The following is a 14,325-nucleotide window of genomic DNA, read 5'->3' as shown; positions in this document are numbered from 1 at the left end:
ATACTTTAGAAGTGTCTCTATTACATTAAGCATCAACTTTACTTTAGAGTTTCAGTCTGGAATCAATTTCTATTTCTGAAAAATAGCTGCAAAGTGTACTTTTAAACCCAAACAAGGGTGATATCTGTAAGAATAAAAACAAATCTATCTTCTTCATTCTTGCAGACTTTTAAAAGGCTTTCTGTCTTCCTTCAAACAGCCAGTTCCACACTTCCTCTGATGAAGCTGAAGTGAGGTTACAAAGAGATAACTTTGCTCCAACTTGATAAACCCCATCTTTTACTTTTCTTTACTTTGGGATACCAGTCCACATTCTTGCCAATGGCTCTCTCACTGGCTCATTTGCTCCCTCTTCAATCCTTGCTTTCTCTGGATTGACATTTACTGGAATCGTTTCTGGTGCCCAAAATCAAAAGAAAAGAGGCAACAAACAGAGGGGGAGAAGAGAGGAGACAAGGAGAGGGCCACCCCTAGAGAGGCCATAGGTTCCCTAAATGCCAGCAGAATATTTCATTCTTTTCTGTTTCTGCCTCTGGTTTCATAACCACATGTGCACCATGTTTTTCTTAAAATCCAGCTGCTGGGCGATGGCTGCGATCTTCTCCAGGAAGGACTGTGGCTGGATGGCAAAGTAAGCTTCCAGCTAGCGCTTCCTGGATGCTGAGATGGACCTGTGCTTGCACTTTTTCTGGCCACCCTTGAAGAGCACTGGCTTCCTGAGTTTCTCCCGGTAAGACTTCTCGGTCTCCTCCAACCATGCCTGCAGCAAGGGTTTGAGCACAATCATGTCCTTATGTTATAGCGTGAGTGATTCCAACTTGCAGATGGTGCTCTGGGGAAGCAAGCCCACTGTGGGGATTTGAGGTTGGCCAGCGCCAAACTGACATCAGCTGTGTCACCCCAGCTTGATTCCTTGCTACTTGAAGCACTTGGAGAACACCTCCAGGTCCCACAAGTTGGCATCGCCATTGCTCATGCAGCCCAGGTGCATTGACAGCCGGTGAGCAAGGGCCATGCTGAGTGCTGCTTCGTGCATAGGGCTAATGGTTGCCATGTGTGGCCAGTGAGCCAGCATGGACACCATGGCACCATAGGGTCTCGCCATGGCTTCCAGAGTCAGCCCGGAACTCAGGTGCTCCAGCAACTCACCCTAGATCTTCTGGTGCGGCTGGTGGTGATGGTGGTGGTGATGATGATGATGACGATGGTGGTGGTGGTGGTGGGTGCCCGGTCAGCCCTGAGTGGTGTGAGATACACTCTCATCCAGTGCGCTGACTATATTGCTCTGCAATTGCAAGTAGAAACCACAGATTACGCCCAGCAGGGAACTGTGCACGCTCTCTCCAGAAGTCCCAGCCCAGCGCTCCACACTGCCACTGGGCCTACCACATTGCTAGAACATTAAAATAATAAGGGTGAATAGTTCTGAAAATGGAGCAGCTCAGAGCACAGAAAGAGTTGGAAAGTGAGCTTGCAGACAACACAACACAACACGTGCACAAGCAAGGAACAGCCCAGGTCATAAATATTAATATAAAAGGCAAGACCCGCTGAATACTTAAGAGAGGTGGGGGAATTTGCTATGCAGACAATGAAAAACACATCAAGCAGATAACGGGGCTTTCAAAATGTGCCTTTAAAGAGTGATCATGCATAAATACACACAGGTGTGGTTGGAAGACAAGCTCTCTGCATAGCCTCCCAGTCCTTTGCCATGCTGCTGTTGCCACCACTGCTAATGGAGCTGCTGCTCGGGCCCACAGCCACCACCACTGCCCCCAGCATTGTTGGAGCTGCTGGGGAGCTGGCGGAGGGCACCTTTTGGCGAGGCACTGTGCAGTGCCAAGTACTTGGGCTCTACATGCAGGCAGTCATCATGAATGCCTGTTTGCTGTTCAGGGACATCATCTTGCCTGCCAGGTTGATCAGCTGCAGTAGCTTCCGGGATCCTCCTGAGAAGTGACACTCCAGAGCGAGAGAAGGCACCCGCAGTGGAAAGTTGTGCTATCCCAAACTGGGCTCCCAGTGGCCAAAAGCGCTTTGCTCTCAGCTGACTCCGCAGTCAGTCTGAATGGATGCTCAGCTCCTGGAGGAGCTGGCTACAGACCTCAGCACCCAAAACTGCCCCAGCTTCCAGTAATACTCCTGTCTACCTGCGCCTGCCCCAGGCGCCCACCCCACCCTCTCGCATGCCTCCCTCTCCTATCCGGAAGCACAGGTCCCTGCGTTGTTTCTCCTGTCCTTCTTTCTTCTTGCTCCTACTGTCTCAGGTCTCTTCTGGTCTCTCAGCACCCACTTCTTGGTCCCCTACAGCACCCACCACCTGCCTAGGCCCCTGAAATACTCCTATGTAGCCTTCCCTTCGCGGCACTGGTGACTCCTACTTACATTCGCACCCCTGCTCAACCCACCCAAATAGCTAGGTCGGTGCTTCAGTCAACAGGTAATGCCTACCTAAGGGCCAGCGTCCAGCCCCTCTAGCCTCTTCTGCCAGTTTTTCAACTCTCTGGGAAAAGAAACTCCCAAATAAAGTTATAGCCCAAGCCAACCTTGGGTAGGGTTTTCCATGGATTACTCTAAGCACCGCTTACTGGCTGCTTCCCCTCACACAGCCTCTAGTCCCGTTTACCAGTAAGTTTCCGGTGTCCCCCTGGACTTTATCCACCTCTCACCCCCTTCAATTCAAGTGACCCAGATCCCTGGCTCACCACCACTGCTGAGGATGTGGACGCTGTGGCCGACCTTGGTTCTGGCGCTGCTCTGAGCTCCAGCCTTCTGGGGCGCTGAGGTCCCCGCTCCACTTCGTGTCCCCTGGGCCCGTTGGGTGCCTAGTGCAGAAAAGACAAGGGTCAGTGGAGCTGCAGGGCTTGCTGTCCCTTAACTTCTCTCAGCTCTCAGTGGATTGAGCAGCCACAGAGCTGATTCGTGCTGCCTTTGAGCATAAGACTCCCCACCTCCCATGCACAAATACACACACTCTCCTTGCATTCCATTTCTGGTCCTCCTTCTCCTCCTTCCTGTGTCCAATACACTGTGAGTTGGGTCTTGGGAGGATCCACTGGCAAACCCCTCCTCTGGATTTTATTCTTCATTAGCTACAATCAAAGGAGTAATTGATAAACAGAGGACCAGAAATTACAGACCACTTGTGCTGCAGAATTAGTACCCCACCCTCCCACCACCAACACACACGCACATGCCTCAGAGGCTGGAACAAACATCACTTGTGTTCATTTCCACAACCTCACTACACCGGAAAGATTATTTTTAGTTTACACTTTGTACATACTTTTGTCCCAATACAGATCAGTTTTTCTAGAAGTAGATACTGACTCTTAGTTCCACTTGCAAAACAAGGAAGTAGTGGTACTCCTCCATACACACACACACACTCACACACGCACACACATGCACCTCTTCTTCACTAGCCCATCTTCTGCCTACTTCCTGTGGTGTTTGGGGCTGCTTTCACCTCCCCCAGAACACAGAAGACATGGGGTGCAAGCAAGAGTGAAAAGGCCCCAAGACCCCAAAGCGGGAAGCCAAGGGTGTCCAACCCAGAGCATGTCCAACCAGGAGCATGTGCAAGCACTGGGAGCCTGGGGAGAGCAAGCAGGTGTGAGAGCAGGTCTCAGGCCTGAGATGCACTGGTGCATGCCAGAGGGAAAACAACCTAGGAAGCAGTGTGTAAAGGGGTGGGGGGTGTCTCTCTGCACCTGGAAGCCCCATGGCCATAGAAGCAAGGAGGGGGCCGCCTGTTCACCCCTAACCTCCTCCAGGAGGGATGGCAGGGTCAAGTTGGGAACACTGTCTTCTGGAGTCACCAGAGCACTGTATTGGCAGCTAGCTCTGGACTTTGTCCTTTGGGCAGAAATCCCTTCCGCTTTCCTTCCCCACTCTCAGGCTTGCCTTTCTCTTCCTGTGGGTGAGGGAAAATAATAAATAGTAGACAAAGAGGTTCTTATGATCAACGTTCCAGACTGTAAGCCTGGAGAAGCCTGGGCATGAGACTTGGAGAGGTGAGAGTTGACATGCATGAACTTGGTTCCTGCCAGATGGTTCAAGTAAGTGCTTAAGTGTTTAATTTTTACCTCAAGAACAGCCAGGGCAATGTTCAAGTAAATAACAAAAATAACATTGTTTACCTCTCACTGTCTCAAGCTTCCTGATATAAAATAAATCAAAATTAAAAGCTCGAGTATCATTTAATGACAGTGTGAATAGTGCTTTGAAAGAAGTAGAACAACATCTCTAAACAAATTATGACTGGACTAGGAAGAAATTATTAAATTGAAATTTCATTTAGACTCAGGAGACACTGCGCTTTACTCTGTAATCTGTTATTCCTCATCTGATTTATATGCTTAATTCATCTTGACAAATTTATTAGTTCTCTGATCATGAAAAAAATTGAACAGCACTATGGGCTAATATATTGTGTGCACTATAAATTTATGTCATTGTGGAAAGGCTGACATCTATAGAAATCTTTTGTTATTGTCAGTATAGGGGAGAGAATTTTCATGCAAGCGTTGGAGGGTTTCAGTCCAAACTGCACAGCCCATGTATCTCACTGGTCCATTAACACATCATCATGCTCATTAGAACACTTCATCTGTGATATAATTTCAAACTTCCAATTAGGTTCTAATTTACAGAGGTTGTTTTAATCTTCAAAAGTCTTTAGATAGTCTCATTAGTATAAACTGTTGAGCATCTCAAAAGTCTAATAAAATTCCATAAGAACATTTTAGTGTGTTTTCTATCAATAAGAGCTGAAGTGAAAGTGAAATAAATGGAAAGAAAATAACAGGATAACAAATGTTTTCACCTACCCAGTATTCCCAGATTATTATAGCAAGTGAATCACAGAAGAAACTTTTGGATATTGCAGGTCTTAAATTGTGTGTTTATGTACTTACATACAAGTACTAGAATATCGAGGAGAAAACCCACGGGGAAACATTCTTCTCTCCCATTAGGTGTGACCTGGTAGACAGAAGAACAAAACACTACTTGGAGTTAGATGTAAAGAAAAAAAACAAGCATGAGGATTTTTCAAAGCATTGTTAAAACAGTTTGTTGAAATTCAATTGCAGTATCAAATATGTGGGGTGTTTTGGACTTCTTGTCCTCTCCTCCTTCATTGAGCTTAATCACTTGCAATACTTGTATTAATGTGTGTTATCACCTGGGAGTATTGAGAAATGCATATCATTAATATGATTTAATTTTGATTTTGATGGAAACTGACCACTGATCTACAAAATGTTAAATATTTGTCACCACATCATATGGCAATAAACTAGTATAAAAAATTCATGAAATAGAGAGGACACTATTGAAATAAGTGGACAAACTTTGATTTGGAATTTATTGAGTAGATGTGTTCTTTAAGGGAGAAAACTCCCATGAGAATATTTTCCTGATGGTTAAAATCCAAAGTCCCTTAATTAACCTGAAAAGAGCTGTTTGTTTCCTCTGAGCTATTTTCTCAGTGATAGCTCCTACTCCAGATGGACAAATTCTTATTATCAACTTGAGGCAAATTGATATGTGGTTGAAGACTGTTTCACAAGTTTATTTACCTGTATTTCCTTCCCCTTAGAAAACACACATTTTTTTAAAAACTTGAGTCAAAGTTAGACTTCTTCTCCCCCTCAAAGTGACAAATGAATGTCAGTGACTGTGTTGCATTAGAGAGAAAATGCAATTCTTCCTTTATCACCAAGACTTGTACTCTTCTTGCAATCTCTCCTTTCAGGAGTGTCCAGAATACCAACTTCCTTATGATAATATAAATAAAACCCATTTCAGTTTTGCCCACAGGTATTGCTGAAAATTACTTCAGCAAGTGTGGAATATGGAAGATGCTCTTGGGGGGAAGAAGGGGGCCAGCTTTCTTCCATCACTCCCACCTCCCTAGCTAGCAGGGGCCATCTAAATATCTACAAGTTGGCAGTAAACCCAAGGTGGGGTGGGGGACCAAATGGCCCCACCATCACAGGAGCCTGCTTACTATGATTTCAATATGTCCTGGTCTGCCCAAGCCCAGATCCTCACCCTGCCTTTGCAAACTTACAAACCTACCTGAGGAAACAGAATATGGAGAGCTGGTTTTTAAAAAGTGAAGGATGAGAAATTATCATCTGTGTGATTACATGAAGACTGTCTTTCTTCTTCCTAAGCCATTTTGTTTGACAATAGCTTCTGTCCCATCTGCCTGCAGATGCACACAGATGTGAACCTTCTCCCTCCCAGGGACTGAGGAGGAATCTACCAAGCTTTTCTGGCAGCATGGGCCCCACAGCAGATACCACCCACCTTGAAATCAATCCACGCCCAAGCCATCCCATGTGGAGAAATTACTGTGTCCTCCTTAGTTCTGGGACCTAATTGACTATTACAATTATAACCAGTCCATTCATATTGTACCATACCTAAAGTGTTTTATTAAAATTTAATCTATTAAGGGCAGTGTGATTTCTTTGTATTTCAAACAGAATTGAATTGGACTACAAGAAAGATTTCTCAAAGGGCAGATCTGGCCCTATTCCTGCACCAATTTGCTCTTGATTTAGACAGGGATTAGGGGAGAAGAGAGGGAGAGGATGGATTCCCTTATTCCATTTTCTGTGTTGTAGGAAATTAAAGGAGATCAGTTCATCTGTTTCAGATTCTGAGTAGAAGATGAATGCTTAGAGCACTCACCTAGAACTCTGTGGCTGGAGGTGGTAGGATGAGAATTAAACTCCTCCAAGGACTTTGTCCTTGGGATGAAAAAAAATGAGAAGAGAAAACGAATGATCCCTGAAACCAGACTTCTGGGGACACCAGGACCTGGCTGAGAACTGGGGAAGGAGCACGCTACTGGCCTGATGGGTTGAGATAGGGGTCTGTGATTTTGCTGAAGTATCTTTTCTCTTCTGAGTAGGTGCACCACTCTCCATCACTCTTGCTCTCCACTGGCTCTCTGTGAGCCCCAAGTCCCCCTCATTTAGAATTTGAAGGAGCCCCTCTTTCACCCAAAGATGCTAGACATCCATACCAGCCTCTACTCTATGCTTTCCCAGCTAACTCTCACTTCCAACCTTCCAATGAAAGTACTCAGAAGAGTGTCTGCAGAGATCTCCACAACCAGCATTTCCCAGGTCCTTCTTGATGGAAATTGGAGTTCACAGGTTCCCTCTTTCCCATGGAGGCCTGGCATGGACAAAATGTAGTGGCTACCAGCACTGCAGAGAGCATGTGCTGGGGGAAGGGGGAGACTCGGACTGGGCTCTGGTTTGAGGTAGGCCAAACAGGCCCCATAGGACCCTGTCTAGGTTATCCTGGATAAAGGATAGCTTCCTGGCAGGGGACATGATATGGAGGGAGGCAGGGTAGGAAGGAAAACATGGGTTCCCTCTGTTCTACGTGGAGGAGAAGATCAGGGCTCAGGTTCAAAAAAAAACAGACTGTGAGATGGGGAACACAGAAGCTGGCAACCTCAGGCCAGCTGAGGCTCTTAGGTGCCATCATAGTTCAGCCTAGTGGGTTTGCTGAGGCTAAGTGGAGCCCAGATCTCACAGGTGAAGAAAGCCAGTTAGACCCATTAAGGACAACAAGCATTTGGAGCAAACATGACAAGCACCAAGAAACTAAATTTGCCCAGGGGAAAGAAGTCATGTTCTCTGTTCTCAAATCTAAACTCTCCAGGGAGCAGGGATGAGAATCCACACATTTATGCAGACAGAAGCTCTGCTGTGAACACACACATACACACTTGCCAACACTCATACACACTCATTTGAATGCACTCATTTGCTTTTCTCCTCCTCTTCCTGTGCCCACTTGGGGGAAGGAGACAGACCTCATCCTTCTGTCCACCTGCAGGCTCACCTGTGTTTACTTGCCCAGAGAAAACTTCTTTTCTTGTTGCACTGAATTTCCTTGGTCTGTATATTTACCTCTTCTTAAAGTTAAGCCCAGTCATGAAATCAAATGTAAAAGCATTGGAACAATCAGTGAAGACATCTGCAATCCATGGCTCCTTGAGCTTCCTGGACCTTAAATAAATGCAACAAATCAAAACTTAATTATTTGAAAGAAATCCAGAAATCCCTCTGCAGAATTTGTCCAGTCATTTTTAGCAGCTTTTGTGTTCGGGTGCAGTGTTTATGAAGTCTATACTTTTGGCCATGCTCTGGCTTCCTTAAGAGTCAGGAAGCTTCCCTGAGGCTTGCTGCCTTTCACCTTGGCTTGGGAATTTTGTCCTGGACTTTTACCTCCTGCCACTCATCATGGCAAGTAACATTTCTCTTCACTCAAGAACTCTCACAAAGTGGTGTGTGTACTTAAACTTTTAGAAATCGCATCCACTCTCTCTTCATTGTCTTGCAGTTCACTAGGGCTCTATTTGCATCTGTGCAAGTTGCTTAATATTCCATCTGAAACCAGGCCTCCTAGTAAACACAAGCACAGATGGTTTGAAGGAAGGGAAGACTGCCGTTTTGCTGGTGATGGAAAATTTGATTAAGTGATGATTTTTCTCTTCTTTGCAGGGAAGGTTTTCTTCTTTCTTTTATTCTTTTTCTCCCCCTTTTGATTGTCATTGTCTTCCTAATAACTAGGTATTAAGTTCTTGTTCTGACTAAATTACTTTTCTAGGAAAAATGCTAATAGGTTAATTGCAAGGATTATAAATACTTCTTAGCTATATAAGTAAGAATTGAGTGCATAAAACATGCTGAATTCCTTGTGGACATTCTCTCTCTCTGTCTCTCTCTGTCTCTTTCTATCTCTCTTTCAACTGCAGCAAAAGGACATTACAACTACAATGACAACAAGCTCACCTTTAAAGTTTTATTCTTTTTGAAATATTACATATGGTCCAAAATTTGCCTGTAAATCTCATATATGCAGAAGTGTGTGAACCAAACACAGAAATTATAACATTTGTACCCCAAAATGTGTTAATGTGTCCCTCTGCCTATTTGTCCATGATATGCATATACAGATCCCCAAAATGTATTTAAATCACATATGCTTTGGTGGATGCTGTAGCTTTGTACCTTTACTAGTATTTCATGATAAGCATATGAGACAACAATTCACCCTAGAACATGGGAAGAATTCTGTACTTTGAAAACAGTAAGAACCTTCTTTCTCAACGAACAAATAGTTTGTACTTTGTGATGTATGTGCCTACTGCACCCCTTCATTGGCTTTCAAGACCAAAGTTGGCATTATCAGTTTTATGCTCATCCCATGTATTTCTAGCTTCATATTTCATTGATTTCTCCTGGCTACCACTTAATACTTAGGCTAGAATTTACAAGCAATCATTTCATAGTGACTCTGCCAGATGTCTTGATCTTTTTGCCCTTACCTTCCACCTCAAGCTACCCATTTTCTTCACTTCTGTCCATCCACTGCTGATTTCACCAGAAAGAGTAAAGAACATGAGCTAATTTTTCTTTAAATTGTACCTTACTATATATTTATGCCATCCTTCTGTAATAAATACAATAGCTTCACTTTCAACGCCCTGAACATTCTCCTGGTATGGTTTCCATAGAGCAGTCTGTGAAACTAAGAATTATGTCTCCCAGTCTACAGCTCAGATGCTGGCTGTGACCAAAAGACAGAAGTGTTGGTTATTGATGCTGAGCTGCTGTGAATCTGAGGAGTGGCATTTCTCTAGGCCCACAGTTGTGTATGCTGAGATGGTATACACCTGAAGTCTGTGATTTTCCTGATGTCTTCCTTTCTCCACTCCTTCCTGATTGCATAGAGCTCACAGCTTTCTTGGCAAGCTAATACTGCAGTGTGGTTCTGGGAGTCATTCCCAGAAGTTCAACTTTTCCAAAGATTTAAAGCATCCACCTGTATTCAGTCTCTTTCCTTTAATATCTCCTCCAATGTCTCTCTTTTTCAACATCATATTTTGGAAATGACAGTTTGCACATACTATTTTCATTTTCTTATCACCCATCATTTCTTAACTTCTGCCAAGATTATTTCAGTCCTTAAATTTCTGCTAATGGTGCTCCTTCTTTGGAGACCAATGACCTCGTTTACAAATTTTGTGGTACTTTTTTCAAAGGTACAGGCCTGCAACTTGGAATTTTGTATTTGCTCTACCAGTTCTCAACTCCATTTCTCATGTTGTCTGAAAGTTCTGAATAATTTCATATTCTTTCCCCAGGCTATTGAATGGATTAAGGAACCTTTTGAACCCAAAGGGTTTAGCATATTTTCTTATGTGTAATAAGCCCTTTTTAAACATTAGCTAGTAATACAACAATATCAACAAAAACCTCTGCAGACTGTGAGAACTGGAAATTCTCTCATTCTACAAATTGATTAGCATATCTAACCATAGGTAGATAGATAGATAGACAGATAGATACACATCTATATCCATTTATTAATCAGATAGGTAGATTATATATCTGTATCTATTTAGCAAAGACATAGGTAGATGGTATGATGTGTTTAGCTCATTAGAGTGTTATGTTAGTGTATGCTACTGTAACAAAATACCTGAGATTGGATAACATATAAAGAGCAGAATGTTATTTCCCACAGTTCTAGGGCTGGAAGTACATGATCAAGGTGCACATGATGGCCTACTCTATTTCTTTTAGGATGGAGCCTTGTTGCTGCATCCCTGTCCTTGCATGGCAGAGGAGCAGAAGTGAACCCACTTCCTCCAGCTCTTCTATAGGACTTAAATCACATCATGAGGGCTCTGTCTTCATTACTTAATCAACTCAATCATCTTAAGCTCTTCACATCTTAATATTGTTACATTAGTTATTAAATTTCAATGCATGGACTTTTGGGGGTAGAAACCATCATTCAAACCATAGCAAGTACTACTGGCTAGTAGGAAGGAAACTGGGAAGAATATTCGTTGACATACTATAGGCTTTAAAAGAGTTCATTGTGTCTTGTGATCACTACTTATAGTAGCACTGAGATAAAAGAGAAAGATGTTTATACTAGTTAAAATTGAGACAGTCTAAACGTCTAAAAATATATAAGTAGGTGAATAAACTGTAGCACAACCATACTATTACAAAGCTACCATAATTACCTTTTCAGAGGAAATTTAATGACATGAGAAATTCTTTAAGGTGAGACAAATGTGATACAAAACAATGATTCTTTTTGTTCGAAGTAAATACAAAGATAGAAAATAGCAAAAAAAAATTTCAATTAGCATGTTGCATTGTGGTTTGAATTTTCCAAATTGTTGACAATGAGTACTTAGTCTTCTTAGTATCAGACTTATAAACAGGTTGAGATACAGAGCTTCCAGGCTGCACACTTTCCATGTAAGATTCTTTGCACCTCTCATTTACAGTGTTAAACCAAGTGATCCATCAGCTGAACTCACCATCACTAGATGCCCCAAATATATAGATTAGAGATTATATTTAATTGACATCAGAAAGTACTTTCCATCTAAATTTTATAGTACATCTCTGAAGTATGGAAAGCTCATAGACCTATATAAAGGAGCCAGTCTTGACTATCACACACTTAGCTGAGCATCCCACAAATGACCCTTTATAGATGGGCCAAGTCATTTTCAACTGCAATTCATATGGCCCCTCTTTGCCTCGTGCTGGACCAAGATGCTTCCAAAGAGTAAGAAATATGATAAGAAATGGAATACTATCAGACTCCTTTTTTCACCCTTTATAATTTTTAATTTTTATAGTGTTCAGGCTTGAACCCAGAGCCTACACCTTGAGACACTCCACCAGGCTTTTTGTTGTGATGGGCTTTTTCAAGGTAGGTTCTCACAAACTATTTGCCTTGGCTGGCTTTAAACCAAGATTCTCCTAATTTCTGCCTCCTCAGTAGCTAAGATTGCAGGCATGAGCAACCAGCACCTGGCTCCCTTTATAATTTTTTATTGCAGAAAGGATGCACATTTGGTCAAAGGTAGTCTTAAAAAGTTAAAATAGCATCTCTCTTCTCATAAGCAAGATTCTTCTACCTTGGACTCCCTAGATAATATATACTTGGAGAATGTCTGCACACTCCAATTTTTAATTTACAAACCAATAACCAACAAAGATCGGATTTATGCTCAAGATGGTACAGTAATTTAAATCTTTGACCACCCCATTAGTTGCAGACACATAAAAAAGTAAAACAAACTATGAGAAAAAAGATCCCATAGCAGCGTAAGAAAGGACGATCACTGGTTCCACCGTCCCTTACATATCAGAGACAAGGAGATAGCATAGACAGTATTTTCACTTTAAAGCAAAACACTCAAGATTTTATGCCCATGAGTATCTGCGCAAACAGTTTCTGGATGGGCGATTAGAAACAAGGATTCAGTTGCACACATATCACATCACTTCTCAAGACAAAGATTCAAGTCTAAATTAATGTCAATATGTGAACGTATACTTCCGTCAATCAAAGAACACATGGACAGTGGACCATACACAGAAGGTTGGTTGGTTTTAATGTAAGGCAAGAGTTATATGAACCATATATTTCTCTTTAACATCTCATAGTGTCCTTTACTTAATAATTAACTACTAGTTACTAATTTAAATTCAAATATTTCTTCAATTGAAACTCATCATGGAGAACCCTAAAAAACTAAAAGGTCTCCTTACTCTTCTTATAAGCAAATGGTCACATAGACTGTTTAGGGGAAAATGCAGTAAAATTAATTTCATTATGAAATTAATTTGTAACTGAATTTGTGGAATCAACACAAATTATTTTCTCAGATTATCAACCTAATTTTCCAAATTAGGTTTTCTCTATGATTTCCCTGATGACTATGCTTTATATTGATTCTTGGGTAAAGATACTATTCAATGTTAAAGCAAATAGGCTAAATTGAGGTAAAGTATAAAATTAGATGATCATAATTGAAGTTTCATTTCATTGCCAATGCAATTGGCACACAAATGTACCAATTTTCTTTATTCACATTCATCATTTAGTTTTAAAAAGTATTTATGGAGGGTCTATTATGCACTAGACTCTATGCCACAGTAGCTGATTGATAGTAAGTATATGACTGTGACATTGTCAAGATAGATTGCTAGGTTTGGGGTAAAGGAGAAAAGTACCTAAGGAATCACCCATTGCTACCTTGGGAGTCTACAGTAAGGAGGGGGCCTGATGTCTCACAACTTGCTGCATACTTGCTAAGTCTTACAATATTCAGGCCTAAAGACAAAAATAGTAGTGACGGAGTTTTAAGAGATTGGTGAAGTTGGATGGGACACTTAAACATAAAGGTTGGTGACCATTTTTATCCAGGGACTTCAGAAGACAAGAAGCTTGCTGGGAAATCCCATAGGAGTAGTTTGTGAAATAATGTGGCTATTTTTAACAGTCTATAATTGTATAAAATATCCTGTTGAGTAGCCCGTTGCTTCTGTGAAAGCAACTAAAACAAAAAAATGCATATTTACAAAATGAAAATTCATAAGACATTGGGAAACTGTGGAAGCAATGAACTTTGGAAGAACTAAAATTTTAGGTAATAAGGAGCCTTTCTTAATTGAAGATTAAAAGCTCTTTTGTTCCTCCCCTTGGGGGGCATTTGTTGATTCAGGGACTGAGCTGCAAACCACACATGGTGCAGGTACAGGGGCTTCACTGGGAAAGAGAAGTCAGAGGAACTTCCATGGCTGCCTGTGCTAGCATGACATATTGAAACTCAAGAACACCAAATCTATGGTGTGTTTTCTACATAACATATTTTCTGGTTGCTGGGACAGTCAGGAAGGCAGAGTAGCTGGGCCATGAAAGAAGAATGAAATTCTACTATCATCTAAACCTCAGGGACCAAAGGAAGGCCAAAGAGCTGAGTTAAACTTCCCTGAAAGTTAGGGCTGTGAATGCTAAGGAGAGTGAAACCTGCTAGGATCTCAATCAAAACCCTGGCTATGGGACCATCTTTGAGATATGGGGTCACTAGCAAATATTGCATGGAGCTTTACCTACATAATCAGTCTGATTAGGAAATGTACTTACTATAAAATCCATAGACCTATGTGAGAAACAGTGATTTATTGATGATGAGTTAGAATGATGGATAGAGAAGAGGTCTGTATCTTCTTATCTATTATGTGTGTGTGGTAAACATTGTTTCTTCACAGTATGCAGACACCACCTTTTACTGTTCGTGTCCAGGAGCCATCTCTTCATGCTCTTTATTGTGAAATATACCGTTCTGGACTGATTACATTTCTCACTGTAAGGAAAATGTAGCTCCTTGGAACCTGGTCATGTTGAACAGTATAGATGCTTCTACTACTGCAGTTTATTTAATGCAATGTTTGTTTAATG

General features: G+C 41.9%; 1 long non-coding RNA gene and 1 pseudogene across 1 annotated transcript; one reads left to right on the top strand and one right to left on the bottom strand.

Annotated features, from left to right (window-relative positions):
- Nucleotides 1–490: 490 nt before the first annotated feature.
- On the bottom strand, nt 491–1,716 carry LOC109676968 (POU domain, class 4, transcription factor 2-like; annotated as a pseudogene).
- Nucleotides 1,717–3,891: 2,175 nt separating this feature from the next.
- Nucleotides 3,892–6,472, top strand: LOC141415720 (uncharacterized). Its single transcript, XR_012440662.1, has 2 exons — nt 3,892–4,064; nt 6,230–6,472. It is a non-coding gene; the product is annotated as an uncharacterized lncRNA (long non-coding RNA).
- The last annotated feature ends 7,853 nt before the right edge of the window (nt 6,473–14,325 follow it).

Source organism: Castor canadensis, chromosome 13 (genome assembly GCF_047511655.1).
Source record: "Castor canadensis chromosome 13, mCasCan1.hap1v2, whole genome shotgun sequence".
In the NCBI taxonomy this organism is placed as follows: Eukaryota; Metazoa; Chordata; class Mammalia; order Rodentia; family Castoridae; genus Castor; species Castor canadensis.
Note: the sequence above shows the minus strand (reverse complement) of the source record. Positions and strands in the feature narration are given on the sequence as shown.